This window comes from Sus scrofa, chromosome 8 (genome assembly GCF_054392235.1).
Source record: "Sus scrofa isolate SSC_HxYL_T2T_F1_AM1 chromosome 8, Sscrofa_HxYL_maternal_Yorkshire_Landrace_v2.0, whole genome shotgun sequence".
Lineage (NCBI taxonomy): Eukaryota > Metazoa > Chordata > Mammalia > Artiodactyla > Suidae > Sus > Sus scrofa.
The window spans coordinates 102237709-102265197 of NC_139390.1; the positions used below are offsets into that span (position 1 = coordinate 102237709).

The window sequence follows — 27489 nt, forward strand, 5'->3', positions numbered from 1 at the left end:
CTCCTTGTAAATCTATTCTAAGTTGTGTCTGATAAGCCCAAGCTCCCGATCCCTCCCCCTCCCTCCCCCTCCCATCAGGCAGCCAAAAGTCTCTTCTCCAAGTCCATGATTTTCTTTTCTGAGGAGATGTTCATTTGTGCTGGATATTAGATTCCAGTTCTAAGTGATATCATATGGTATTTGTCTTTGTCTTTCTGGCTCATTTCACTCAGTATGAGATTCTCTAGCTCCATCCATGTTGCTGCAAATGGCATTATGTCATTCTTTTTTATGGCTGAGTAGTATTCCATTGTGTATATATACAACATCTTCCGAATCCAATCATCTGTCGATGGACATTTGGGTTGTTTCCATGTCCTGGCTATTGTGAATAATGCTGCAATGAACATGCGGGTGCATGTGTCTCTTTTAAGTAGAGCTTTGTCCGGATAGATGCCCAAGAGTGGGATTGCGGGGTCATATGGAAGTTCTATGTATAGATTTCTAAGGTATCTCCAAACTGTTCTCCATAGTGGCTGTACCAGTTGACATTCCCACCAACAGTGCAGGAGGGTTCCCTTTTCTCCACAGCCCCTCCAGCACTTGTTATTTGTGGATTTATTAATGATGGCCATTCTGACTGGTGTGAGGTGATATCTCATGGTAGTTTTGATTTGCATTTCTCTTATGATCAGCGATGTTGAGCATTTTTTCATGTGTTTGTTGGCCATCTGTATATCTTCTTTGGAGAAATGTCTATTCAGGTCTTTTGCCCATTTTTCCATTGATTGATTGGTTTTTTTGCTGTTGGGTTGTTTAAGTTGTTTATATATTCTAGAGATTAAGCCCTTGTCAGTTGCATCATTTGAAACTGTTTTCTCCCATTCTGTAAGTTGTCTTTTTGTTTTCTTTTGGGTTTCCTTTGTTGTGCAAAAGCTTTTCAGTTTGATGAGGTCCCATGGGTTTATTTTTGCTCTAATTTCTATTGCTTTGGGAGACTGACCTGAGAAAATATTCATGATGTTGATGTCAGAGAGTGTTTTGCCTATGTTTTCTTCTAGGAGTTTGATGGTGTCCTGTCGTATATTTAAGTCTTTCAGCCACTTGGAGTTTATTTTTGTGCATGGTGTGAAGGTGTGTTCTAGTTTCATTGCTTTGCATGCAGCTGCCAGGTTTCCCAGCAATGTTTGCTGAATAGACTTTCTTTTTCCCATTTTATGTTCTTGCCTCCCTTGTCAAAGGTTAATTGACCATAGGTGTCAGGGTTTATCTCCGGATTCTCTATTCTGTTCCATTGGTCTGTCTGTCTGTTTTGGTACCAATACCACACTGTTTTGATGACTGTGGCTTTGTAGTATTTCTTGAAGTCTGGGAGAGTGATGCCTCCTGCTTGGTTTTTGTTCTTCAGAATTGCTTTGGCAATTCTGAGTCTTTTGTGGTTCCATATAAATGTTTGGATTGTTTGTTCTAGTTCTGTGAAAACTGTCATGGGTAATTTGATAGGGATTGCATTGAATCTGTAGATTGCTTTGGGTAGTATGGCCATTTTCACAATATTGATTTTTCCAATCCAGGAACATGGAATATTTTTCCATTTCTTTACATCTTCTTTGATTTCTTTGATTAAGGTTTTATAGTTCTCGGCATATAGGTCCTTTACCTCCTTGGTCAGGTGTATTCCAAGGTATTTGATTTTGTGAGGTGCAATCTTAAAAGGTATCGTATTTTTGTATTCCTTTTCTAATATTTCATTGCTGGTATACAGAAATGCAACTGACTTCTGAATGTTAATCTTATATTCTGCTACATTGCTGAATTTATTAATCAGTCTAAGGAGTTTTGGGGTTGAGTCCTTAGGGTTTTCTATGTATAGTATCATGTCATCTGCATACAGTGACAGTTTTACCTCTTCTCTTTCTATATGGATGCCTTTTATTTCTTTTGTTTGTCTAATTGCTGTGGCTAGGACTTCCAAAACTATGTTGAAGAGCAGTGGTGAGAGTGGGCATCCCTGTCTTGTTCCAGATTTGAGTGAGAAGGCTTTCAGTTTTTCCCCATTGAGGATTATATTTGCTGTGGGTTTATCATAAATGGCTTTGATCATATTCAGGAATGTTCCCTCTATACCCACTTTGGTGAGGGTCTTGATCAGGAATGGATGTTGGACTTTGTCAAATGCTTTTTCTGCATCTATTGAGATGATCATATGATTTTTGACTTTTTTTTTGTTAATGTGGTGTATGATGCTGATTGATTTACGTATGTTGAACCATCCTTGTGAACCTGGGATGAACCCAACCTGGTCATGGTGTATAATTTTTTTGGTATGTTGTTGGATTCGGTTGGCTAAGATTGTGTTGAGAATTTTTGCATCTATATTCATCAATGATATTGGGCGATAGTTTTCTTTTTTGGTGGTATCTCTGCCTGGTTTTGGAATGAGGGTGATGGTGGCATCATAGAATGTCTTTGGGAATATTCCTTCTTCTTCAACCTTTTGAAAGAGTTTGAGGAGGATGGGCACCAATTCCTCTTTATATGTTTGATAGAATTCACCTGTGAAGCCATCTGGTCCTGGACTTTTATTTGTAGGGAGTGATTTTATGACCTCTTCAATTTCATTTCTAGTGATCGGTCTGTTCAATTGGTCTGTTTCTACTTGATTCAGTTTTGGCAGGCTGTAAGATTCTAGAAAATTGTCCATTTCTTCCAGATTGTCAAACTTGTTGCCGTATAGTTGTTCATAGTATTCTCTTATGGTTTTTTGTATTTCTGCTGTATCCGTTGTGATTTCTCCTTTTTCATTTATAATTTTGGTGATTTGGGTTCTTTCTCTCCTCTTTTTAGTGAGTCTGGCCTGGGGTTTGTCAATTTTGTTCACCTTTTCAAAGAACCAGCTCTTGGTTTTATTAATTTTCTCTATTGTTTTTTGAGTCTCTATTTTATTGATTTCTTCTTTGATCTTTATAATTTCCTTCCTTCTGCTGACTTTAGGACTTTTTTGTTCTTCTTTTTCTAATTCGTTTAGGTGGAGGGATAAGTTGTCCATTTGGGATCTTTCTTCTTTTTTGAGAAAGGCCTGTATTGCTATAAATTTCCCTCTGAGCACTGCTTTCGCAGCATCCCATAGATTTGGAGAGGTTGTGTCTTCATTATCATTTGTTTCAAGGTAGTTTTTAATTTCCTTCTTGATTTCCTCATTGACCCATTGGTTTTTTAGTAGCATGTTGTTTAGTCTCCATGTAGTAGGTTTTTTCTCTTTCCTTTTCCCATGGTTCGTTTCTAATTTCATGGCATTGTGGTCAGAGAAGATACTTGAGATAATTTCTATGCTCCTAAATTTATTGAGATTCGCTTTGTGTCCCAATATGTGGTTGATTCTTGAGAATGTTCCATGAGCATTTGAGAAGAATGTGTATTCTGCTTTTTTTGGATGTAGTGTCCTGAAGATATCAATTAAGTCTAAGTTTTCTATTGTTTCCTTTAGGATCTCTGTTGCTTTATTGGTTTTCTGTCTAGAGGATCTGTCCATTGATGTGAGGGGGGTATTAAGGTCTCCTACTATGATTGTATTCTCATCAATATCTCCCTTTATGTCTGTTAATATTTGTTGTATGTATCTGGGTGCTCCTGTATTTGGGGCATATATGTTGACGATAGTAACATCCTCTCCTTGGATGGATCCCTTAATCATTAAGTAGTGTCCTTCTTTGTCTTTCTTTATGTCTTTTGTTTTAAAGTCTATTTTGTCTGATATGAGCGTTGTGACTCCTGCTTTTCTGTCATGTCTATTGGCGTGAAGTATTTTTCCCCACCCTTTCACTTTCAATCTATATGTATCTTTTGTCCTAAGGTGAGTTTCTTGTAGGCAGCATAGTGAAGGTTTTTGCCTTTTTATCCACTCAGCCACTCTGTGTCTTTTGATTGGGGCATTCAGTCCATTGATATTTAAGGTGATAATTGATAGATAATCATCAATTTATTACCATTTGAACCTCGTGTTCCAGTTGATTCTATGGATCTCCATTCTTCCTTTCTTTTTTTTTTTTTTTTTTTTTTTTTTTTTTGGTTGGATGGTCTCCTGTTATTATCTGCTTGAGTGTATTTTTTTTTCATTTTTTGCAAATGCAGTATTTGCTTTTGGCTTGTAGTTGCCCTGATTTTTAAGTATGCTAACCCCTTCCCATAATTGTGTGTTTTAGCCTGATGGTCCTGTAAGTTCAAACACTTCATTACTATATTAAAATTAAGAAGAGAAACATACAAACAAACAAACAAAAAGGGTTATTTACTTCCTAACATCCCTTGCCCACATTTTATGGTTTTGATGACTCTTTTATTTTTTTCTTTTTAATTTTATTTTGTTTGAAGCATGTTCATGATTAAATCTGTATGCTGGCTTATTTGAGTGACTGCTCTCTGATTGCAGTTTTCTCAGTCCTAGTCTTCCTCTTCTGCTTTTTTTTTTCTTTTCTTTTCTTTTTTCTTCCCTTTCCTTCCTTCCTTTTTGGTTTAGAGAAGCCCTTTCAACATTTCCTTTAACCTGGGTTTTGTGTTGCTGTATTCTTTAAGTTTTTGTTTGTTGGGAAAAATTTTTATTTCCCCTTCTATTTTAAATGATATTCTTGCTGGATAGAGTATTCTAGGTTGCATATTTTTTTCCTTTTAGCACTTTAAATATCTCTTGCCATTCCCTCCTGGCCTGTAGTGTTTCTGTAGAGAAATCAGCTGATATTCTTATGGGGGTTCCCTTGTAGGTAACATTCTGTTTTTCTCTTGCTGCCTTTAGCATCCTCTCTTTATCACTAACTTTTGCCATTTTTATTATGATGTGTCTTGGTGTGGGTCTGTTTGGGTTCAGTTTGTTTGGGGCTCTCTGTGCTTCTTGTATCTTGAACCCAGTATCCTTTAGATTTGGGAAGTTTCCATCGATAATTTCTTCAAATATATTTTCCATCCCCTTATCTTTTTCTACTCCTTCTGGAATTCCTATATTGCGTAGATTGGCCTGCTTTATATTATCCCATAGGTCTCTTATATTGCTTTCCAGTTTTTTGATTCGGTTTTCTGTCTGTTGACCAGATTGAGTGATTTCCATTATTCTATCTTCCATATCACTGATTCGTTCTTTTGCATTATTCATTCTGGTTTTTACTGCCCCTAGTTCAGTTTGCATCTCTGCAAATGAATGTTCTAGTTTTTCTTGGCTCCTCCTTATATTTTCTAGTTCCTTTCTGAGGGTATCTGCATTACTGTTCATATCTTCTCTTAATTCCTTCAGTATTTTCACTATTTCTCTTTTGAACTCCAGGTCTGTCTGACTGCAGAGATCTGTTTCATTGTTGACTGTTTTAGGTGAGTTCTCCTGTTGGTTTGACTGGGGGTGGTTTCTCAGCTTCTTCATCTTGCTTGTTGTTTTCTTTCTCCTGAGGGAGTTGTACTCTCCATTATCGGGCAATGTTTGCCTTGTCACTGCCGTGGAATATTTCCTGAGGGCTGGCGTTGTTGGTCAATCTTTTTTGAGGCAGTGTGGCTTTTCTGGAGTGTTGATGGGGCTAACAGTGTTTCTTTGAAGCAAAGGAGGGCTTCCTGAGGGCAGACAGGACTGGGAGGTCCACACCATGATGGTAGCAGATTTCACTTGGTCATGCAGAGCTTGCTCTGGTGTTTTTAGGCTGTGGGGTTCTTGCAGGGGGTTGGCGGTGTTGGGCAGCTGTTCCTCAGGAGAGCAGCACCCCCTGGGGGCTGGAGCAGCTATCTGGGTCACTGAGAACCTAAGAGGCTCTTCCCTAGGGCAGCCCAACTCAGAAGGACGGCCTGAGAATGTAGGCGGATCTTTTCACAGTCTGGCCGAGCTTGTTGCAGCTTTTCTGGGCTGCAGGGGCTCTTCCAGGGGGCTGGTGGTGCTGAGCAGCTATTCCGCAGGAGTGGGGCACCCCCTGGGGGCTTGGGCGGGTAGCAGGGCCACTGGAAACCCAAGAGGCTCCTCCACAAATTAGGCAGATCTATTCACGGCCTGGCTAGGCTTGTTCTAGCTTTTCTGCGCTGCAGGCATTTTCTCGGGAGCCAGTGGTGTTTGGTGCTGCTCTGCAGAAGTGTAGCCCCTCCAAAGGGCAAGCAGGCCTGTGCAGGGACAGCCCCTGCGGTGGTAGGCTTCAGGCAATTGTTGAGGCCAGCCCTCCTGGATGGCAGGTAGCTCCAGGTCCGGCGAGAGCGTAGCGGTTGGCGGGGGTGGGGGGAGGAGCCTGTAAGCTAGCGGTCCTGTAAGCTTGCTGTGGCGTTGGGGGTATTCTATGGGGACCCACCCCTTCTTTTCTCCCCTCCCCAGCACGGGCGCAGACCAGGCTCTTCTCCCAGGTTCCCTCTGATGAGGCTTTCCACTTCCGCGCCGCTGGAGTATTGCTCCCTTCCTCTGCGACAGCTTTGTTTTCTAGTCTCTCAGGCAGTCTCTGCCCTGTCAAATGGTTTCTAGACCTCCCAAGCAGTTTCCGCTCAGCCCCGCCCCCCCAGCCCGGGGACTAACCCCTGGAGCTGAGGTCTCGGTGCCCAGCCCCAGTGCTAGGTTTTCAATAAATAATAAATAAATAGCAGTAACTGGTTTACATGACAAATCTAGTATTTTTTAACTATTAGCTTATTGAAAATAGGAATTTTTTTTTCTCTTTCATGTATAAAGAATGTCCAGTACACATCAGTTATTTTATAAATGCTTGATAAACCATTTCCCATAGCTTCTGTACCTTAATTTTCCCCTTGGTACAAGATTAATTCAGAAGAATTGACATGAAAAGGGGGAAAGTGAGCCACATACCAGAGATCAAGGAAGATACAAAAATGACTCAGAAAGGTGTAAAACTTTGGTGTTAATGTCAACAAAAATTATTTAAATACTTTACCACCTTTTAGAAGAGAAAATGTTATAGTCACTGGAGTCCTCCTCCACCTTCTATTGAAAACATGGTCACCTTCTTCTGTTGTCCTTGGCAATTCAACCCTGGTCCCAAATTTTCATATCTCACACACAAAAAAATTAAAATCCCTATGTTAACCTAACTCTCTTTTCTTGTAGAATAATTTAGCTTCATTTTTCAAATATGCTTTTTGCAATCTCACCTCCCACTCCAAGCAGTTTATAAACATATCCCTTGCAACTCAGTAGAATACATGTCCTGGGAGTTCCCATCTTGGCTCAATGGTTAACAAACCAGACTAGCATCCATGAGAATGTGGGTTCGATTCCTGGCCTTGCTCGGTGGGTTAAGAGCCGGCCTTGCTGTGAGCTGTGGTGTAGATCACAGATGTGGCCTGGATCCCTTGTTGCTCTGGCTGTGGCATAGGCTGACAGTCCCAATTCGACACCTAGTCTGGGAACCTCCACATGCCGTGGGTGCGGCCCTAAAAAGACAAAAGACAAAAGACAAAAAAAAAGAATACATATCCTTATATGACCAGTGATGTTTTAGAACCGCTTACAGGTCAGCACATAGTTTCCTGAATGGTCAGTTTCTTAAACAGGTTCAGCTCACTCCCTTTGTCTAGGACCAGAGAAGCAGATTAAAGGGAAAGTCATGCCAATAGCTACATGAGGGGCCAATCCGTAAAGGGATTAAAATAACATTGGAATGAATGGATTGTCATATTTTAAATTCATCCTCTATTACAATCTTCTAACACCCTCAAGTAAACACCTCTCTCTACTGCGTATTTAATGCTCTACTATTTTCTTTTAATGAACATTTGCTATTGATGGCTGATAAAAGTCAGTTGCGGTCAGCTGAAATTCAGAAACCTGACTGATGCATGTTTATTGAAATGCTATTTTATTGCCCAAATTTTAAGTAATTTTAAATTCTTTGCCTCCTAAGAAGCTGTACTGCTTGGCTTATAGAAAAAGAACGCTTGAAAAAGAACAGCATATTAATAATAATTATATCTAACTCGAGGTTAAAGGATTTAGCCTTTGTCACACAGCTAATAAGGAGCAGAGCTGGGATTTAAATTCAGGCAACCTCCCTCAGAACCTGAACTTTTCACTATTACACTACTTTTTGGTCTTTTTTTTCCTCAAAATATTGGCACTGGTTTGGCAAGCAAAAGTAAATTGCTGAGTAAATGTTTCTTTGAAAATTTTCTTGCAATAGACATTTGTTTTTTCTTTCCGCTTTCACTAAAGAAACACTAAACAACTGTCTAAAGAAAAGTGGTACAAAATTATTAGTCTCCCTGAGGCCTGCACATGTTCTCCATATAGTCCTGGATGGTAGATTGCATTATTGTTCTCAATTCTTCACCTTTCCTTATATTTACCCTTTGCCATGTGACTGTGCTATTCCTCCTACAAGATGGGGAATTCATTTTCTGGTCCTTGACTGGGAGCCAGGTCTTTTTGGCCAATGGGATATTAACAAGCAGAGGCTTGAGATGTGCTTATAGAACTGGGTGTGTCCTCTTTCATTCTGCCATTGACATGAGAAGAACATGGCCTGTGTAGTCCACTGATCTCAGAAGAATGAGACCCCAGGAGCAGACCTAAGCCTCACCTGCATCTCCATCAGCTGAGTCCCTGTCAAAACTCAGATGCAGGAACTAGAGAGAATTGTTTGCCATTGCCTGTTCTTGACTTTCAGAATGTTTTTTTTTTTCAGCATCAATATGGCCAAAGTTAATTGATAAACTCTGCCTTAAGACCCATGAGGCCTCTGTCCATCCTTCTACTACTGGACTCTGGCCCAGGAAAGCCTAACCACAAACATTCTAAATACAAAAGTCTTTTAATTGTCCTTTGACAGTAAAATATCTGTCTTTTGGTGTTTACATAAAACTACTTCCTATTTTTTTTCTTTTTCAGCTGCACCCGAGGCATATGGAAATTCTTGGGCTAGGGTTGGAATCTGAGCTGGAGATGCAACCTACACCACAGCTGCAACAACACTGGATCTTTAACCCACTGGCCACAGCAGGAACTCCAAAATCCTACTTCCTTATTGTGAACAACCAGAAAATAAAACATAAAAAGTAAACACAGAAAGAAGTTTGGGAGTCTTTTGTATTGTTTTCTTTCTTTTTAAATATTTGGTACACTTTGCTTTCTTTTTATTAGCACAAAGAAGAGAAGACAAAGAGGAAAACCCCTTGAAAAGCAGGAATTTTTCCTCCTTATGTCAGGACCAGTAGTTTAAAAATAAGAAACTACATAGAGGGTCAGAGAAATAGGAAACCAATTCATGGAACCAGCAGAAGAAAAGAAAGGGAGGAGCACAAGCTTTGCAGGACTTAAAAGGCCTCCCAGGAAGACAGACCTACTGGACCCAAAGTTTCTATTCACATTGTGCAAACTGGTAATGAGTCTTACTCCAGTACATTACAGAAAACTTTGTTGCTGGCATCACTCATAGGTGAAACTATGAAAGCATTTTCTCATAGGAATGGGTTTCTACATTGTGGTTAGGATTTATAGTGTTAGTTTTACATCCAGTCAGTCATTCCACAAATTTTATTTAGCACGTACTATGTACCATGTGCTATGGTAAATTATAAGAATAAAGACTTGAAGACTGCCCCCCAAAACCTAAGTAACAAGTACAGCATTCTTTGGTGGGGGATGAGTGTCATTATTTTAAACTAACTTACAAATGAGCTTGCAGAATACAATCTCTCTATAAATTAGAAACTGTGTTGTTCTATCCATTTGTCCACTAAGTACATCAGAGAGGCTCAAGGAACTTACAGGTTAAAAAAAAATAAGATGTGTTGGCTAATTTTTAAAAGGAAATGGCAGAGATTACTGCATGGAAAGAGTGGGTCAAAATTGTAGTATATATGATTGATAAGTCAGTCTGGAATGGCTTCATTCCAACTGACTGGTATTATAACAAATACAGCCAGGAGCTTTAATAGGCGCTTAGCTGAAAAGAAGACAGTTTACTGTCTGCTGTTTTAGACACCTGATGATAATTCAGGAGAAGGCATTTGAACCCACAGTTACATCTTCAATTAAACACTGTCTATATTGAGAACAAATTTCAGAAATATCTCAAGCACATTTTAGATTTTAAAAAGGATAATTTACACCATGAAAGTTTGGAAAGCTAGGCTGAGAAGCCATATATAGAAAATCAGAAAAGATTTCCAAATGCCTAACAGCTTGTTCAACTGGGAGGATTCTACTGGGATAGAGTGAGAGACTTTACTGTCATGCCCATAAATCCTATCCAAGGATAGAGCCTATCTTATTAGATCAAAGTGTGCATTAATTGACTCTTTCCACATAACAGGATCTATTTCAGCTCACATACCAGTTTATGTGAAAATGAGAGAGAACAGCAGAGTAAGGCATAAAGGACTTAAAAGTGGTAATAGTATTCATAACCAACTGAGTAACAGCAAATTAAACACAAGATGGTGTATCCCAGTCTTTAAATTGATGATTCTGAGGATGTCATAAAGAAGGGGTTAGAGACACAATAAATGCAGTTTTGAGAGAGAAGTTAATTATGGCATTTTCTTTTTTTATCATTTATTTATATATATATATATTTTTCTACTGTACAGCATGGTGACCCAGTTATACATACATGTATACATTCTTCTTTCTTACATTACGCATTTCATCATAAGTGACTAGACAGAGTTCCCAGTGCTACACAGCAGGATTCCATTGCTGATCCATCCCAAAGGCAACATTCTGCATCTATTATGGCATTTTCAAAATTTAAAGGTAAAGATGAATAAAAGAGGTTATTTAATGAACAAAGTTGACACATAAAAACAAAATTTTAAGAATCAGGAATGAGACAAAATTTAAAAGATTAACTCTGTTCCTTTAAAATATTATTGAAATTGATATACCTTTCATTATTCACCTCTATCACTGCATGTATAATGTCATCATAAAGACACTAATACAAAGATAAATGATGTCACTCTCACTAGTATCGGCCCAGCTAGATTTTATTTAAATAATAAATGCTGTATCTCTGATGGACATAGGACACCTATACAAATAGACAAGTAAAATAAACCTTCCCATTTTTTATAACACCTAATTGTTAAGAGACCTATCTAAATCAAAGATGCTATTGTTTTTCCTACTGGTGACTTCGTCCTATTAGTGTTAGTGTACAATTGCTTAATAGAAAAAAAAAACCAAAAAAACCTTTATAAGCTTTTTTGAACCAAATATATAAACCTCTGATTAAAAATTGGTTTTCTTTTTTTTTTTTTTTTGTCTTTTTTTGTTGTTGTTGTTATTATTATTGTTGTTGTTGTTGTTGCTATTTCTTGGGCCGCTCCCGCGGCATATGGAGGTTCCCAGGCTAGGGGTGGAATCGGAGCTGTAGCCACTGGCCTACGCCAGAGCCACAGCAACGCGGGATCCGAGCCGCATCTGCAACCTACATCACAGCTCACGGCAACGCCGGATCCTTAACCCACTGAGCAAGGGCAGGGACCGAACCCGCAACCTCATGGTTCCTAGTCGGATTCGTTAACCACTGAGCCACGACGGGAACTCCCTAAAAACTGGTTTTGTTTTTACCTTTTTTTGCGATGTAAATTGGTTGATAAAGCCTGGATAACATTTTAAGTGTCAAAGTACTAGCTGTCATTTCAGTTACTTTTCATCTTTCCATCTGCAAAGAGACACTTCCAAATGTGTAACGGATATTATCTTCCAACTCAGGGAAGACTGTTTCTATACTTAAAAGTGAGCATGTCTTGCCAAATGGGTCAGCAGAGATATAATGGACATTTGAGACATAATTTACTTGAATCAAAAAAACACTGTGGTTGACACCTTTGTCTCCATGTGCAAGAGGTTAAATTTAAAGATTTATGTGGCAAGTGAGTTTACTAATTTATGCACAAAAATAAATAGGTAAAAGATTATTTTATTTTATTTTTTGTCTTTTTGCCTTTTCTAGGGCCATTCCCGCGGCATATGGAGATTCCCAGGCTAGGGGTCTAATCCGAGCTGTAGCGGCCGGCCTACACCAGAGCCACAGCAATGTGGGATCCAAGCCGTGTCTGCAACCTACACCACAGCTCATGGCAATGCTGGACCCTTAGCCCACTGAGCAAGGCCGGAGATTGAACCCACAACCTCATGGTTCCTAGTCACGTTTGTTAACCACTGAGCCACGACGGGAACTCCAAAAGATTATTTTAAATATTAAATTTAAGAAGTGCACAAGAATCACTATTTAAATCACTATCATTCAACAAATAATATTAATTCAGGCTACTGATATTGATTGAGAACTTACCATTTGTCCAATACTGTTTTGAAATAAAAGAATCGGCTAATGTTGAAATCGTTTCTTAAGTTCAGAACAGGCATTTCAACAATTTATGATCGCATATGATTTCAGATAGTCTATGTTCTAACTGCCACTCTTTCAACAAGCTATCATGTAACCTGAGACAAATAAATAACTTCACCACAGTGGTAAATAGTGGAAGTTTATAGCATATGGTCTCAAAGGTCTCTATCAGAACTAAAATTCTGTGCATCAGTGAATACAAGGATGAATAAATTAAAAATCAAATTACAAATATAATCATAGGGTTAAATAAATTTTCATATATAAAATATGAAAAACACATTTGATAATACGGCAGAAAATTTGATGTACGTGTTGGAAAATCATGTCCAGCACATGCTATATCTGATGATTATCTCCTTATCCACAAAGTAAAATGTCCTTTATATACAAAGGAAAACACATGCAAGATGCTGGCTAGAAATAGCCGCCATTGAGCCAGAGGCTGGTAGAATTAGAACTCCAGAGAAAATACCAGAGAACAGCTCTCCTCTCTATGACAACAGCCATAACAAGATGTTCTTCAAAACCCCAGGAAAGTGAGACAGATTGTGTGTGTGTGTGTGTGTGTTTGCTGTTTGTCTGTTTTCTTTTCTCCATGAAGCTGTTTCAGTTTCAGACTCCTTAGAATTCAGATGAGACATAGGACAGAAGCCCCTTTCAGGGGCACCAAGCTTTGCCTGACAAAACTCCAGAGTTCTGAAGGCAAAGTCACCTTCCATGTCAAGTGCAAATAATCTTCTGGCTTCCATAGTGCTATGCCAATCATTTGAAGCCTTTGCTCCCCTTTGGATGATAAATAAAAATTTAGTAAAACATTCTCTCAAATAGTCCACTATCTCTTCTTTTTAAGAGGTCATAAAAAATCTCCTAATTTTTAAAAACACTATCTCCACTTTGTGTCACCCTAAGACATAACAATATACCCACTGAGGCCAAAATATGCCATGAAAAGAAGCATCTTAAATGAAATCTCTTTAAAGTCTTGAGTCACCTGTACTTGTTATTCTAAGAGTATCTGTATGAATAGCGACATTAATTATTGAACTGAAGGTAGATGAATACATTCTTCATGGTGTTCAAAAGCACTCTGGGAGTCGAGTCTCAATCCAGAATCCCTTCTGAGCACCTGGGTCTGTTTTCCAAGGTGCTTTTCCTGTCCTTGAAGCACCACCTGACACCAACGACGTCCCTCTTTTTCACTAGAAACTTGACTTGAAAGAGAATTGAAAAATCCACATGCTACCTAACTTTATTTATCTGGGTGGTTATTAAGTCAGTAACTTATCTTCACATAAACTGCTTTTGTGTTTCCAGGTGCCAGATACAGAGAAATCCTATCACTTTCTCAAGTATGTTACCAAACCTCGTTCGCCCTCTTCCCAGCAAATAGGCACTTATGTCTCTTGTTTTTTGTAGGAGGCTGTGAAAATACTTCAGTCAAAAATGAACAGGACATAGCTGTCATTTTCTCTGTGGCAGAAATCTAGCTTCAGAACACATTTAGAATCCCCTTTTCTAAGCACAACAAGGGTTTAATTTAAAAATTCAGATGAAAAATTACAAAATTCCATTAAGTGTTAGTAAACCAATATTCACACAAAGACAAGACATGAGGAAACAGGTTTGAATTGTAAGAGAAGTGATTTGGATTTAATATTATAAAGAATTTAATGACATAGTTAGGAAAATTGGGAAAATATATCAACAAAGTAATTAGATGTGTTTTGTTTTAAATAATTTCCAAAACAGAATAGAGATAGAATATATCTGTCAAGGCTTCTTCCTGTGTTGTGATTTTACTATTTTTTTTATTGATTTCCATCTCCATTTAAATTCTGTCTGTGTTACAAGTTAAAATATTGTAATCACCTTTGCCCCTTGGTTCAAATGAATTTTATTTCTGAATTAAGATGGATAATAGACCCAGCATCAAAAGAGATCCCTTTTACATATGGTACTTATTAACAGTTATGAAATCACAGACAGACTACCACTTGACCATCACCCCAATAGATTCCCATGCTGCTTCTTTTGCTCCCTCAAGGGCATCCCCTCCAACTTTTTCTAATGTCCAAAATCTTCATGTTTTCTTTTTCTTCATCTTGCCTTCATAAGCAATGTAAATTATCAATAGCACCTTAAGACAGCATTGCCCAAAGAATGCTGAAGAGAAATTAGACTCTTGGGACATTAATAGCACTTACTTGAAAAAAGATCTCATGGGCAAATACACTTTAAGAAATGCTGTGTTAAATATGTATATAACAGGTCTCAGATCTTTAACATGTTAGTATGCATTATGACTCACCAGGAGAGAGCTACAGTAAACAAGATTGCCCAAACTTATTTGGATATAGAATTTCTTTTTTCCGGAACAAGTGAGAAGGATTTGGGGTTCTCTGGAACACACTCTGAGAAAACCCAGGGAAGGGAAGTATGGTAAATTGCTGAGGAGTCTTCTCCCCTGAGGTTTACCAACTCCTACAGCTGTTAAGGCAGCTGCTTCAGTGTGGCCAGTCTCTTACTCAAGCACCTAAATTCATCTTCTATGCATGTGTTAAGTTGACCTAATATACTAAAGTAATAGGAAAAAAAATGGGTAATTTGGATCCAAAATACAACCGTTCTAAATAGCATGTGGTCTAGAGTTAACAGACTAAATAGATTTTAATTTTAAATGTATTGTTTGCATTTGGCTCTAAACACACCTTACTGCTAATACAGAATATATTAAAAATTAATGGTTCTTCAATATAATTTAATAAATTCAAGAATTATTTGTTTAATGCTATGCGCCAAGTACTATGCAAGAAACTCAATAAATATTTCACAACACTAATGTGTGATAATAATATTCAATGAGATAAACTATTTTACAGGTGTAATACAAATATTTTATTAAAAGTTAATCAAAGAAGACCTTGCATCGACTATGTACTATCTTTTCAAAGAACTGAAATGAGATTTTTTTATTTCCTTTATGACTTGTTTCCATAAAAGATGACAACTGCTTTAAGTATTTATTTTCTTGTTTGTATATATTTATAAGTGTATAATATTTATTCACGAATATTTTTTCTTATTTAATGGCCAAAATGTCCACCAAAATGGTAGTTATAGAGCCTGACTCTCCTACCCTAAAATATTTCATACTGCAAAAGGCACTGGAGTTCTTTCAGTTTATAAAAATCTCCTATTCTATTCTAAAGGTAACAAATGGAATATGAACAGAATGGTTCTAGAAGAGTTTATTCTATGCCTACTCAATAGTGGACAAAGTCCAGCATTATTAGTAACTTACTGCTTCTCTATGTTAATTGGCCTTAGGAAATTGACACAGTCTCCAGCTGTGCCTAATTTGTAATATGTAAGATGCTAATAACTTCCCTGTTTGTAAACATGATGCTTTGCTAGACATCAAAGAACAGTGATTCTTAATTTTCAGAGTCTAAAGAAACACAGTCTTCTCTGGTACATCTGAAAACATCAAATCAATGCAGAAAACACCAGCAGTAATAAATTAAAAGAACACAGGTAAAGTACAGAAAGGGTGTGTCAAATTGAGGACTTCAGGCAGTTATTATCATATAGATTGGTCTTAAAGTCGGGTAAAAATTTAGGCAAGGAAGGATGCAATTTCTACCAGGAGGACAGAGTGAGATGAGAGGACTAAATCATCTAGAAGATTCAGTTCTATTACTACAGCTCTATTGCTAAATCTACAAAACAGAATTTGAGATTTTTTATGCCATGGCTGTGATGAAGTACTTGGTAAATTAAACATTATTAAATTTCAAGTGCATTATTTTCATCCATCTGCATCTATAAGATATTTTAATAAATTGTGCATATGCTAGATATATATAACCATGTGGGGAGCATTCACACTGAAGGCAATGTTCTGATAAACACATTTGATTCGATTTTTATACCTGAAAGGACTCAGCTGGATCACTAATGTTTTGAACCAAAGAAACATATTTCATCTACAGAACTCTGTATATTTTAAACATTAATATTAATCCTCAGAACATACCTGTCACTACTGGGAGGTCTAAGACCAGGTGTTTTCCTAACAAGGAAAAAAACTCTTAAGATACGGGGTCTAGAATCAGAGACTTAAATCTCAGAAAATCCTAAAATCCCAGCAGTAGCTATATAGTTTTAACACACTCAAGCCTTTTAAGTCAAAGAAATCCCAGAGCACACCTGAACTTAGTTTTGAAAGGAAAGAAACTGTGCACCTCACAGAGGTGTAATATAAATTCTCACACATGAGACTTTGCCTTCTATTAAATCGAACCAAGAAACATGGGTTACAACAGTCCCAATAGATGTCAGAAAGTATGAATTGGTAAGGGACTTAATCTAGATCTATACACATGAGATTTTTTTTTTTATTTAAACTTTGTCTTTACAGTAGAAGTTTATTTTAAAAATAACCTAATCCCCATTAGGTTTAGGAATATGTGTGGCAAGTCAAACAGTCCAGCTGAGAGCTCTGTAATTAACTTCCAATTAGGTTTGCCTACCAGTCTATGGAAGCATCACACTATTTGAATGACAGTAACAGATGAGAAGGAAGAAAATACACTGCCCAGAAATGTGGGTCAATATATTTCCTGGTTGCTCCAAAGAACTGGTTCAAAAGCATTTTTAGAGAAAACCCATCTAAAATTGTGCTGTAATACAAATTATATTTCCTCCTTACTTACAGATCAGCTGAAGAGGGAAGGTGTATATATGATTGCGTGCTAGGAGCTGTAACATAGTGAGGAAGGGCAAATGCTTTCTCTGTTCTCAAAGAGGTCATATTAGGACATGCTGATTTCATATTTTACACATTTGATGCAATGATTTTAAGTACTTCTGGCATGTTTTTTTTTTATTTTCCAATGTAATAATACACTCAAGTATTACGATGAAAGATGTAAACTTAGCTATTGGAGATGCTACGATTAGAGAATCACTTTTGATTAACTGATCTATTCATTTATTCATGCATTGTTTCATTCAGCAGATACATATTGTGTAGTTACTATGTGCTGGTCAATATGCTAGATGCTAACAATAGAAAGGTTAACGAAACAATTCTTGTCCTCAGCAATTCCAAGTGGTGGTGATTACCATGCATATACAATAAAAGGTATTTATTAAGCTTCTAATAAGTGCCATCCATTATGCTAAATATGGAGATATAGCAGTGAACATAAAAGATTAGATTACTGTCCTAAAGAGCTCACATTTGAGGGAGAGACAGGAAAATAAGTAAATAATTAAGTTAATGAGATAGAGAGTAACTTGGGGGGTTAAGTAGGAAAAAGAAGGCACTGAAAATGTTTAAACAGAGATTAAATCAATTCAATGCATGCTTTAAGACAGCTGTTACACAGAGAATAAAAGAAGGAAGAAGGGATACAGCAATCCTACTAATGCTCAAGTCCAGACAAAAGATGTCAGGAGAGAGTTGACAACAGTACAGTAATTCCCTGTGAACAGAAGAGAAACTGTGACAAGCACAAGATCCTAAAGATTACAATAGCAATAACAACACAGTAATAGTTAAACCAGTTTTAAAGTATTTGCTCTGTACTCATTAATGTCATTCATACATATTAGGTATCAAATCTTCTAATCCTAAAATAACATATAGCTATTATACATACAATGAAACTGAAGTCTAAAAATTAATTGACTTGCAAGATCACATAACTGCGAGGTGGCCCAGGTGGAACCTGAACTCAAGTTCCTGACTCTAAACCAAATACTTACCTCTTAAATGAACAATTACACTGACAAAAACATGCAGTAGTATGTTATATGAAATTATATATCATACAACTTTGATAATTAATGATAGTATATACGTATATATCCTTTACAAACATAAGTTATATAATATAAATATGGAGTGACTATTCAGTTAGCCCAAGTGTTCACTGTAATTCTCCTTTGCTCTCCTCTTTTCCTCTTCACAGCATTAGGGTTCCCCAAGGCTCTGTCCTAAGTCCACTTACCTTCTTTTTCTTTCTTGTCTCCCTAGCTGACCTCTTTTATTCTCAGGGATTCAAAAATCATTTTTGTTAGTGGCCAGCAATCATAAAGCTGACTAGAATTCATACATCCAAATGTCCTCTGGGTATCTTACTTGGTATCTCACCAATCATATAAAAAATAACATGTCTAAAAGTTAACCCAAAACAAAATCTACTTGAATCACTGTCACCACATCTCAGTAACTGATTTTACCATTTACCCAGTTTTTCATGATATACCCTGGAAATTGTCATCAATTTCTTCCTCTTCCTCATTTCCAGTACATCACCAAGTCTTATTCACTCTTCCTGTAAATATATTTCTGATCCATCCATTTGTTCTTTTTCTCCATCCCCCTTTCCATTACCATTATCTATTAAAAGATCATTGCCATAACCTCATGATCATCCTCTTTCTATCAATTCTTGTCACCTCTAATCCAGTCACCCTCCTCAAAGGCAAATATCTTTATAAAACATAAATTGCTTCTTACCATTCCTTACTTTAAACCCCTCAAGTTTTCTCCTAGCTAATAAAAGTGGTCCCAACTCCTTACATTTTGTATGACTCCCATATAATCTGGCTTTTGCCGACTTCTCTAGCCCCGTCTATTTCCATCTATCACCCTGGTGCACACATTACAGTCATATCAGTCCTTATGTAATTCCTTAACCAAGACAAATTCTTTCCACAAGATTTCACTCTGCCTGGAATGCTCATTCCCCAGTCTTCCTCATGTTAGCTGAAGCATATCATCAAGACCTCAGCTTTTTTTTTATTATTTCAGTCCTTCCCTGATCCCTTGATTTAAATTAATTTCCAAGTTATTCTCTTTCTTTTAACACTTAACAGATTTTGTAATTATGTGCTTATTTTATGCTCATATAATTTTTATCTCCCCCAATAGACTTTACATCCAGTGGTAAAACTTACTGGAAAATTAAAGCAACTCAATTTCAAACAGAACTACTAATGACTCATAAACTTCAGGAATAAAGGTTTAGGTCACCCTATGATTTTAAGAACTCCAAACAGCTGACACGCTTAGTCAATAGGTTGCAACATACAACTCTTTAATCAGAATCAGTAATCCAGTCAACGTAGTGATAATCTTTTTGCCAGTTATTGACAAACTCATGCCTGCTGATTGGCAGAAGAATGCCAAACTAACTAGGGAAACCTCTAATTCCAGGTCAATGGGATCAATGTTGTGTTCCCTGTGGGAAATATTTCCCCCTTGGGAACTAATACTTCTCAACAAACAGAGGTGAAATGCATAGAGACAGAAAGATAAATTGGCCATGGGAATTATAAGAAGTAATACTGAACGGAGTCATTCTCACCCTCACACCTTGATTCCCATCTCCATATTTTCTGGTCCTTGGAAAAACAGCAACATATATGAGTAACTGGTTCAATATATATACTATATCCCCATGTGTTATAGTAACAAAAGGATTGTAAACATAGAATGTAATATTTCAGAAAGGGTAAACTGCCAGATTCCTCAGTGATGGAAGAAGACCAATGTAAACAACCTGCCATGGTGGGGCTAGCTGATTCTTGTGAGGAATAGTGCCATATCTGGGACTTAACATTGGCTTCTGACATACCATAAACATAGCAGTACAAGTGGCCAGACCAGTCTTAGTGAGGAAAAAAAAAATCTTTTTGTGTACCTGCGTAATCTCCTTTTATTCCATCATGTGTACTTTATTAATAATCCCATCAAGTAAACACTAGCATTGCCAGGGAAAGAGGCTTACACATCCACAGAACAGGTCATCTCATCCATCTGATTACTTAAAGTCCCCGCTGTGATAGGTGTGATTTAGCGGGGATTCATGAGGGTCACAATTGTCCTCACATTCTGTGTCCATTTCAAAGTTCCAACCACAGATCTCTTCCCCACACCTTCTTGTCAGTGATTTCCTGATTGTGTTATTTCCAGGTCCTTGACCATTTGGGTGAACTGTTAGCTATTTCCTTTGAATCCATGTTAGGTCTTTTTTTTCTATCCATATCTATTTTCAGTCAAATAGGGCAAGATATACTGCTTGATATTCTGCTACTGGGAGGACTTTGTTCCCCATTGTCCTTCCTAATCACTCCTAAGTTAGACCATAATGCTACAGCATCAAACTCCGGCTGATGCCTTCTTATAATGCAGAACCATCTACAAACAGGCCTGAATATTTTTCTTCCTAAGTGTAGATAACAAGAGGCATACCTCAGGAGGCATAGGTTTTGGTTGAATGAGATGTCAAGACAGCAGGAGAGTTTAAGTACTTACGCTTGAAACCCACATGTCTTTAGGGCTGCTGGAGATTGATATCAAATAATGAACTTTCACCTGACAAGTGAATTGCTGATGCACATTCCATTATTGCTTGGTGGTCCAGGTAACACCCAGTTCATGACAGGCAGCTTAGGTCTCATGGGGCTTATTATTCCACAGTCAGGGCCCAATATCAAACTATTTTACAAATAATTATTTGTGAAAAGGGTATATCTTTGCTTCAAAATCTTAAGGATCTGTGATGCATTTCTCCTGGGGATTGCAAAGGCTCCCATTGAGCGTACATAACTGCTGTGGACACTTTAATATAGTTAGATCCACTAGGTCACAAGGCTAAAGTGATAGAGTAACTTGCGCATTATCCCAAAGCATCTCTAAAGCCATCTTTTGCTACTGGTACCACTCAAAACCGGCAATCTTGTGAGTCACTCAAAAAATGGTTACTCATTGAAAAAAAAAAAAAAAAGAGGCTACTCAGATATGGTATATACTGCCTCCCTAATTCCAAGCGTAGTCTGCTTTTTTCTTAGTATTGGGAAATTCAGGAAGCGGCAATTATTATATATTTTTCTTGAGCAACAAATTACCCTTTAGAAAAGTTAGAAAATAAGAAAAAAAATCCTTATATCTTATAAAGGACTTTCTTTAGGTTTTCTTGCATTGCTAGTCTGCTATAACAAAATTTCTCAGCTTATTTCTCTAAAAATGATTTTAATCTCCATTTTTTGAAGAATATTTTGTGATACTTAATTCTACATCTTCAGGCCCTCCCCTTTCAACAGTTGAAAGATATCATTCCATAGTTTTCTGGCATGTGTGCTTCTAATGACAAGTGACAGTTCACTCCTATCTTTCTTCCCTTGCATGTACTAAGTCCTTTTTTCTTCAGGTGTTTACAAGATTTTCTTTTTATGGATGACTTTTGGAAATATGATCATGATATTCCATACTAAGTAGGTTTTTTTTTTTTAATCTTTTTAGGGCTGCACCTGCGGTATATGGAAGTTCCCGGGCTAGGGGTCAAATCAGAGCTACAGCTACTGGCCTACATCATAGCCACAGCAACGCCAGATCCAAGCTGCATCTGCAACCTACACCACAGCTCCCAGCAATGCCAGATCCTTAACCCACTGAATGAGGCCAGGGTTGGAACCTGTGTCCTCATGGACTCTAGTCCGGTTCATTACTACTGAGCCACGATGGGAAGTCCCTTTTTTTTCCTTTTTGAAAGGCTACTTTGTGTTCATTGAGTTTCTTGTGTATGTAGATTTACAGTTTTCATAAAACATAGAAAAAAATTGCTATTTTTAAAAAATATTTGTCAGCTCCATATCTGAAAAACAACTACACTATTTTATACTACTTTATGTTGTCTCAGATGCCATAGGGTCTCTTCATTTATTTCAACTTTATATTTTCTATGCTACATTTTGGACTGTTTTGTTTTTGTTGTTATGTCTTCAAACTCACTGATCTTTACTTCTCAATGTCTTGTAACCTCTTAAGTACAACTGAGAACCCTTAAAATTTCCAATACTGTGTTTCTAGCCCTAAAATTTCCCTTTGCTTATTTTATAAATCTCACATTTCTCTCATAATTATGTTTATTTTTTTCCTTTAAATCCTTGAACATATTTATAATTGTTCTTTTAAAGTTAAAATTTTGTCTTGGCATGCTAAAAGCTATACGTAATTAATGTATACAACTTAATGATTTTGGAGATAAATATGATCCATAAAATGATCACCACAATTTGTGCCATAAACTTATTTATCACCTCAAAAAGTTTCCTCCTGGAATTCCCGTCATGGCTCAGCGGTTAATGAATCCAACTAGGAACCATCCCTGGCCTTGCTCAGTGGATGAAGGATCTGGCGTTACCGTGAGCTGTGGTGTAGGTTGCAGACGGGGCTCAGATCCCGCATTGCTGTGGTTCTGGGGTAGGTCAGCGGCTACAGCTCTGATTCGACCCCTAGCCTGGGAACCTCCATATGCCACGAAAGCGGCCCAAGAAAATGGCAAAAAGACAAAAAAAAAAAAAAAGTTTCCTCCTGCCTTATTTATTATTTTTGTTGTTATTTTGTGATAACACTTAACATAAGATCTAATCTTCTAGCAAATTTCAAGCAGTAGTATCATTACCTATAGGCATTATGCTGTACACTAGATCTCTAAGATGTATTCCCCTTGTAGAACAAAACTTTGTACACTTGTCTCATACTTCCCCATTTCTCTCCAAAGACCCTGGCAACCACCATTTTGCCATCTGCTTCCACTAGTTTGACTATTGTGGTTTCCACATATAGGTGAGATCATGAATTTTGCTTTATGTATATGCCTTATTTCACTTAGTTCAATGTTCTTCAGCTTTATCTGTGTTTTTGCAAATGGCAAGGTTTCCTTATTTTTAAAGGCTGAATAATATTCCATTATACATATATACATTTTTTATCCATTCATCATCAATGAACAGTTAGGTTGTTTCCATATATTGGCTATCATGAGTAACACTGCAATGAACATCAGAAAGTGGGTATCTTTTTGAGATCCAGATTTCATTTCTTTAGGATGTAAAGATAGTCGTGGGTTTGCTGGATCATATGGTAGCCCTATTTTTAATCTTTTAAAGGAAACTTCATACTGTTTTCCATAATGACTATATTAATTTACATCCCCACCAATAGTGTGTAATGGTACTCTTTTATCCAAGTCTTTGCCAACATTTGTTATCTTTTGTACTTTTGACAATAACCATTCTAACAAGTGTGAGGTGATAGATATATCATTGGTTTGGAATTGTCTTTCTCTGATGACTACTGATATTGAGCACCTTTTTTTAACGTACTTGTTAACCATTTGTATGTCTCCTTTGGAGAAATGCCAATCAGGTTCTTCATCCAACTTTTCATGGCAGTGAGAAAATTGAGAGGAGGGGAATGGGGAGAGTTCACTGTGGCTGCAAAGCTTCCTGCAATTGTTTTGGGGCTGCATATCTACAGGGTAAATGCCAGTTTTTAGCAAGTTATTTTAGCAAATTATTTAGTTTATTTGTTGCACAAAAAACCTAACAGCAACATGCATAAAAATAAAATTGTACAGTCTCTCCTTGGTCATTTGTCAGACTGTAAACCATTCTAGGCCCTGTGTGAACCCTGGAATTATTCAATTTAGAGATACCTAGTAGTTTTTCATTGTCATAGAGTCTCAACTGTGTATGAAGAGAAACTTAGTCTTAAGGCAAGATCTTAAGGAAATACTTGCACAGAATTCTGGAGCTTTTTCTGTATATAGCTCCCTTCTCTCCAGAACAATGCCTCATAAATTCCAGATGTCTAATCCTACTAAATTCCAATCTCTGTCTCCTCAACCCAGTGAAATTGCTCTACTCTGCTTGCAATATAGTTTAGTTTGTTCCCAAGAAGAAAGCCAGGATAATCAAAGTTCATCTGGTTTGTTTTTCTTCTCTCATTGGTTACAGTCCTAGCTTTTGGATGGTTTTCTGGAAATACTTCAAGTACCAAATACTCTCAATATTCATTTAGAAAAGTAGATACAATCTAGTATTTCAAGTAAGGATGGATTTAATACAGGGAAATAGATGATAACTAAGCCATTGGAAATCCTAAAAGAATAATGTCCAAGAAGGCCACTCCTCTATTTAAGCTTTGTTATTAGCTTTGAGAAAGTTGGGAAGTTGCAGGAAACTGCAAACAATAAATTTAGGCACCTCCACCACAAAGACAAGCGACTTGCAGAGAAAAAGCCTGAAGGTCACTGCAAAATCTCATATCTGCTTAAGCCCATGCATTTTCCTCCCACTGCCAGAGGAACAAAAATATGGTTTTGTTTTCTCATCTACCTTCTAGATACTATAGAAATGCTCCTCACTGAAGGATAAAAAGGAGAGCATAGGAAGGGGTTAACATGTTGAGTTTTTAACAGATAACTGGTGCAAATAGAACATTTGATTCAGAGCCAAAGGTATCTATTCAAATCATTGATATACCACAGTTATCTATATGACCAAGGTAAGTCACACAACCTCCAATGCTAGGTATCCCCAAGACCATCTTCAGGCTCAATAAATGCCTAAAGGACTCACAGAACTCAAAAAGCTGTTATATTCATATATGGTTTTTTTATTTTTTAAAATTTATTGGCATATAGTTGATTTACGATGTGTTAGTTTCAGGCACACAGCAAAGTGAATCAGATATATATACATATATATCCATTTTTTCAGATTCTTTACCCATATAGGTTATTACAAAATACTGAGTAGCATTCCCTGTGCTATACAGTAGGTCCTTGTTAGTTATCTATTTTATATATAGTAGTGTGTAGATGTTAATCCCAAACTCCTAATTTTCCCTTCCCCCACGTTTCCCCTTTGGTAACCACACAGGGAAAGAGAACATATTCAAATCAGCAAAGGGGAAAGTACATTAGGAGGAGTCCCATAGAAACTAGGTACAAACATCCATTTGTCCTCTCCCCAGTGGAGTCACATGGACAATGCTTCCTTTTCCCAGCAACAAGATGTGGCAAAGCATGTGAAATGTTGCCAACCAGGGAAATTCACCCAAACCTTGGGGTCCAGAGATTTTAATGGGTATCAGTCACACAGGATACAACATGGGTGCGACTGACCTCAGCCTTTCAGAAAACAGTGTCCCACAGGTCAAACTGCTAAAGTGGCCCAAATCTTCAGATATACAAAAAAAATTATTCACCAAAAATCATATTATTGGCACAAACTATCAGATGTGGTGCAAGGCCTCAGGCCTACAAAGACACTTGCAGCAGGTGGAATTCTCCAAAGGCTCAGAGGTCATCTCCCAAAAGCCAACAGACTTAGAAAATGCACAGCGGCCCAGGCCTGCTAGTTAGCCCTTTCCTGCATACCTCCCTGAGCTTAAGTTTCACTGTTTACAAAATGTAGCTTGTTGTGACTGTTAGTGTGTTTAAGTATATAGAAAGTGCCTGGCATATAACTGATAAGGAATTTATATATATTTAGTCCACAAAAATAAAAAGGACTTTAGCCTTTCCAACATCAAAATATTTGCATGGTTTTACATATTCAATAAACAGATAATTAGTTGACTTTTGCCATACAATATTGTTTCTTTGAGGTAGTTATCCAGATGTATTGGCACCTAATAGAAATCATCTACCACTGTGCCATTTATGCTCATTAACTACATAGAATCTACTATCATGGTGGATTCACATCACAAGTAGGTTGTGCTCTGCACAAGTACCCAGCTGAAGTTGGGCAAAGCAGGAGCTAAAAGACAGCCTAAAGTATTGCTTGTCAATCTATACACCCCAATCTCTATCTACCTAGGGACATATTTTTAAAATTTCACATAAAGTCCTGTTAGAGCATTCTAAATACTTATCATAGGAACTCTAATTAACATTTTATTGAATACAAGACATATAACTCACCAAATGAAATAATGTGTTCTATGGTGCATTAAAACACATTGATTTAGAAGAGGAATAAGCAGCTGATATTCTTCCAGGAAAAAGTGTATGCCATGAAAATATTCTACACATGCCAGACCACTTCCCAAAGCTACGAAGAAGAGATGTTGCTCTGATCCTCTACTGTTTATTTTAGCATTAAAGCCATTAGCTCTGGTTATTAGATTCTCACAGGAGATGGGAAGGATTAGTGCTAATCATAGGCAGTATAAATTACCATGTATGCTGATGACATTTTAATGTTCATGACAAATCCAGACAAATCTTGGTAAGATTTGTTGGGTTTACTGGATTAATTTACGTAATTGTCAGAATATAAAATTAACCGTTTCTGACACCAACGAATGACTTTTACCCAAAGCAATTGATCATTTACCTGTCTTTGCCTCAGAAACTACTGATACAATAAAATGTCAAGCACTCTGTAATCTTAGCAAAATCATAAATATTGAAAGTAAAACCAGGCAAAGGTTTAAAAACATCAATTTCCTGGCAGATATTTGCCAGCATTTCATGTTTCTTTTTTTCTCCTTATATTCTCCTTTCTTTTATTCTCTCATGCAGGCATTAGTCTAGGCTTTTCTTACCTGAATACAACCTATCTTCTCAAAATGTCTGTCTTCGTAGGGCAGGTCATGATCAATGGAGTGGCAATTTTTATAAGCTTCCTCATATCAAAGATAAGGCTAGAGTCCATAAAAGGAAAGACGAATGAAAATATGGAGCCATATTTCAGTCAGCAGAGGACTTTTCTGTTTCCTTGGATTTAAAACCAAATGACCCGGGAACTAAAAGCATCAAACCGTTCCAGTTTTCTAGTTCTCTATAACTCTTCCCCACACAGCCCATTTCCAACTGAATATTCAGTTCAGCAGAGTGAGATTCCACAACATGGAAAAGCCTCTGTCAACAAGTATTCAATTCTTCTGTTTCAAAATCATATTTGATAGTTTCAAATAATGCAACTGATGATAAAATTTAATATCTAAAACATACAAACAACGTATACAACTCAACAGCAAAAAACCCAACAACCCAATTGAAAAATGGACAAAAGACCTGAATAGACATTTCTCCAAAGAAGATATACAGATATCCAACAAGCACAGGAAAAAATGCTCAACATCACTGATTATTGGAGAAGTACAAATCAAAATTACTATGACGTATCACCTCACACCCATCAGAATGGCCATCATTAACAAGTCAACAAATAACAAATGCTGGAGAGGGTGCAGAGGAAAGGGTACCCTCCTACCCTGTTGGTGGGATGTAAATTGATACAATAGTGTGGAGGTACCTCAGAAAACTAAATATAGAATTACTATATGAGCCAGAAATCCCACCCTTGGGCATAT

At 37.3% G+C, this 27489-nt stretch overlaps 1 protein-coding gene across 10 annotated transcripts in view; it reads right to left on the minus strand.

Annotated features, from left to right (window-relative positions):
- C8H4orf33 (chromosome 8 C4orf33 homolog) overlaps positions 1–27489 on the minus strand; it is a 583530-nt gene that overhangs the window by 407226 nt on the left and 148815 nt on the right. Inside the window, exon 12 of one of the 10 annotated variants that reach the window (XR_014813040.1) lies at positions 10554–10669. The exons of the other annotated variants lie outside the window; for them this stretch is intronic. The gene's annotated coding sequence lies outside the window, so the exon portion shown is untranslated. Of the gene's footprint in view, positions 1–10553; positions 10670–27489 lie in introns of those variants that run through there. 10 annotated transcript variants of the gene reach the window in all.